Consider the following 4441-nt stretch of genomic DNA (forward strand, 5'->3'; position numbering starts at 1 on the left):
AAAACTTTATTTATAAACACTGAAATGTGAATTTCATGTAAGTTTCATGTGTCTGGTAGAACATTCTTTTCGATTTGTTGGACCATTTAAAATTATGGAAGCCATTCTCAGCGTTCTGGGTTCATTAAAAAAACAGGCTGTGGGTCAGGATTGACCAGGGGCCAGAGTTTGCCAACACCAGCACGCCCCACCCCCGCAATGCACGCGCGCCTGTGTACACATTTCAGACTCCAGAAATGGGGCTGAAACTCCGTTTATTAATTGAAGGCTAGATTAACTCCATGGGTGGGGGATAGAAAGACCGAGTATTTGTTGAACGCCTAGCACGGTGACTTAAGCCTTCCTGATTCTCTACTGGAACGCGACGCTGCTATATATATATATATATATATATATATATATATATATATATATATATATATACACACACACACACACACACACACACACACACACACACACACACACACACACACACACTTTTCCTAGAGGAGGTAGGAGACTCAGAGAGAGGAACTGCTTTGTCTAGATCTGGTTCCCAGCAAGGATTTGAACATGGGTCAGTCTTCAGAAAACCTGTAGTTTTCCAGGGAGGAGCAGGGTTGATGGGGAAGGTGGGAAGGGCAAGAGATGCTCTGAGAAGAGGGAAAAACCCAAGAAGCAGGAGCTTTGGGGCTGCAGTGAACAGAGTTGACCTGGGCTGGAGCGTGGATCCGAGAGTGAGCATTTAGGGCTCTGCTATGCAGCAGCCCTAGAGACCATCCCTCATCAACCCAAAGTGACTGGATGGTGTGACCCCGGATTGGCTTGTGGTGGGGGGGCCAGCAGTCCAAAGCGGACCGCTAAAAATCGAAATTAAGGCTAGACGATACAGCAAGTCACCTGCCAGACAAGAGCTACAGCCCTACCGCTGCTGTTCTAAGAGGCAAGTTTAAGTCCATCTAAGTTTCGATCGACTTCTGGCATTTTTCCTCCCCCTTTTAACATATACATAATCCTTCTGTAAAGACTTGGGAAAAATACAGATAAGGACTATAAATGAAAAATTGTCCATGCAAATAATCACACTTCACATTTCTGGGGAATATCCTTTAAGTTTTTCTGGTCTTTTTTTTTTTTTTTAAGATTTTATTTATTTGACAGAGAGAGAGATCACAAGCAGAGAGAGAGAAAGAGAGAGAGAGAGAGAGAAGGAAGCAGGCTCCCTGCCTAGCAGAGAGCCCGATGCGGGACTCGATTCCAGAACCCTGAGATCAGGACCTGAGCTGAAGGCAGAGGCTTAACCCACTGAGCCACCCAGGTAGCCCCGAGTTTTTCTGGTCTTTTAACTACACCTTTTGAAGCAGGGACTATGCTAGTCACCACTTTTTGCACCAAACATATCTCCGACTTGTTTCTAGGTCATTTCCCAAAGTCAAATCTACAAATCGTCCCCCCAAAAACAAAGCAGAATGACCGTCATCAAAAAGGCTGGCGCAAATCTTCCCTCCGTCCGCGCCCCAGGTGTTAACAATACCTATCCGATCCGAGCGAGGTTTGCAAAGAGCTCCAGTGGGAAAACCTGCTCCCCTTGCCAGGGAATCTCGAATTTATATAATCATGGGATCCTTCTGGTACGTAACAGAAAACTGATACTCTACAGGATATCCATGGTCAAAAGCTGTTCTGCATGATTTGTAAAGGTCCCGAATATTTGGTGATTCATGTGATCCCTTACGAACTTTTATAAACCAAACCACCAAGCCCAGTTTTGCAACTAAATCTTTACAGACATGAATGGTAATTCCTTGGACATATAATTCCTTTGTCAAGGATGCGAACGTTACGGTTTTCTTTTTTCAGAAATGGGTATTGTCGATAAAATTGTCTTGCGTTTGCATGAGAATGTGAATGCTACATTTCCATTCTAAGTTTACTTCATTAATAATTAACGGAGACACAGAACCAGGCAAGCCTCTCCTAGATGCTTAATATCCCGTTTCTACTCTAAGACCAACATGAAAAAGCAGCTGGAACTCTCATATACTCCTGGTGAAAACGAACTGGTACTTTGCAGAACTGTTGGCAACATCTACTAAAATGAACACAAGCGCACTCCACGCATTCCTTTTCTGTGCTGGACAGCCCATCACCACAAACTTAGCGGCTTAAAACGAAACCATAGTCAACTCACAGTTCTGTAGATCAGTCTGACACAGGGTGGCTGGGTTGTCGTCTCCTGCCCAACGCTGAAATCAAGGTGTTCCGAGGACCGAGTCCTTACCTGGAGTCCTCGGGGAGAAATCCACATTCTAGCTCCTTCAGGTTGCTGGCAAAATTCAGGTCCTTGAGGTCCTGTTTCCTTGCCGGTGGGCAGCTGAGAGCCACCCCCACGCTGAGCTCCCAGAGGGCACCCCGCAGTCCTTGCAGTGGGACCCCAGATTATGATTCCAGCAACGATGCCGGAAGGATCCCTTATGCCCAATGTCTCCGTCTCTCTCTCCTGCTCCTCGCTGCAGAGGAACTCTCTGTATTTAAGGTGGCTGGTGTGATTAGGCCCACCTGGCTGTCTCGGTCTCATAGAGCCCACCTGGATAATATCCCTGTCATTAGGGCATGGAATCGGGTGGCTATTTTGGTATTCTGCCTGCCTCCTCCCATAACTGAGTTCCAGTCCTAGATCCATACCCAGTGGAAATGCTACATAGTTTTCTCCAAAATGCAGACACGGAAGGCTAAGAGAAACACGATTCATAGTAGCCAAAATCTAGAGAAATTCTTTAACAATAATAATGGTATATTTTTATGATATAAATATACAGTGTGGAGTAACCAGGTCCGTATTTCATGGGACTAAGTGGAGGGGAACCTAACGGAGCCCAGAAAGTCACAGAAAGCTTCCCGGGGAAAGTATAGCTTTCACTGCAAAGAATGAGAGTGAGTGATGGGGTAAGAGTGGGCAGGACTGGCTCTCCAATTGAAATGATAATAGGAAAAGAGGTAACACGCATGTAAAAATTATGAGCAGATGTGTATCATGAATGGACAGCAAAATGGGGGGGGGGCAATGACATGTCCAGAGAAGCAGACAAGGATCAGAACATGGAGAACCTTGCAGACCACATTAATATGACTGACCTCGGGGCGCCTGGGTGGTTCAGTCAGTTGAGCATCTGACTTTTGATTTCAGTTCAGGTCATGATCTCAGGGTCCCGAGAGGGAGCCCTATGTTGGCTCCACACCGGGCATGGAGCCTGCTTAAGATTCTCTCTCCCTCAGTCCCTCCCCCAACTCCTCTCCTGTGCTCTCTAAAAAAACAAAGACTGATGGCTGACCTTAATCCTGCTGCTGATGGCGACAGAGGAGGAGGACCTTGCAAAAGAAAGGATATGGACATATTCATAATCCGGATCATGACACTGCAAAGTGGAAGGTGACATTTCAAGAGGAACATGAGGACACTAGGTTGGTTAGGAGGCTGTTCAAGGAGTACAGGTTAAGAGATGGGAACCTGAGTTGGCGGGAGTAAAAGGAGCAGGAAAATTATCAGAAGCCTGGAAGACCTGTATCCACCTCCATGCCCCAAATCTGAGTCCTATGAACGTTTTTGTGGTTTTGAATCCCATTAGCTCTCAGGAAGACATGTGCCAATCCTAATTCCCACTAGCAACATGCCCGTCTCTCCCAGTTCTTGACAGAATGGGTGCTTTAAAAAAAAATGTCACCACTTGCATAGGCAAATAACTGTACCTCATTATTTTATATTGTATTTTTGGTCAAAAGCATTAACATTTTTTAAATGTGCATTGACTGTCATTTTGTAAAGTATCAATTCACATCACTTGGTAGATTGTTCTAAAGGTGTTCGTTTCTTCCTATTGTGAGAAATTATAAAGATACTAACCCTTTTGAAGTGCGTTTCCCCATATCCACACCTTTGATTTTGATCCACGCCTGTCTTTGTTGAGGCTAATTTTTTTTTCATTTATAATAGTTTCACGTGATAGTTAAGTCAATTCCTCTATTATTGGTTTCTACCTTGGGATTTAGGCATTTGAGTTCTTCCCCAATCATGATTAGTGAATCTTTACCTATATTATCTTTAGGTGCTTTAGTCATTTTATTTAAGTCTTTAATTGATATAGGATTTATTTGGGTATATATGATACTGTATCCTAATATTTTTCCAGGTAATCATTTGGCTAAACAAAATGGGTAATTCATGTTTTTCCTGTTGATTTGGAATGCCACTCTTATATATTAAATTCTTATGTCTTCAAAACAGGCTGTAATTCATGAGCCAAATTCCCCTACATTACTTTTCTTTTTTTTTTTTTTTAAAGATTTTATTTATTTATTTGACAGAGATCACAAGTAGACAGAGAGGCAGGCAGAGAGAGAGAGGGAAGCAGGCTCCCTGCCGAGCAGAGAGCCCGATGTGGGACTCGATCCCAGGACCCTG

This window comes from Lutra lutra, chromosome 13, assembly GCF_902655055.1.
Source record: "Lutra lutra chromosome 13, mLutLut1.2, whole genome shotgun sequence".
Taxonomy (NCBI): domain Eukaryota; kingdom Metazoa; phylum Chordata; class Mammalia; order Carnivora; family Mustelidae; genus Lutra; species Lutra lutra.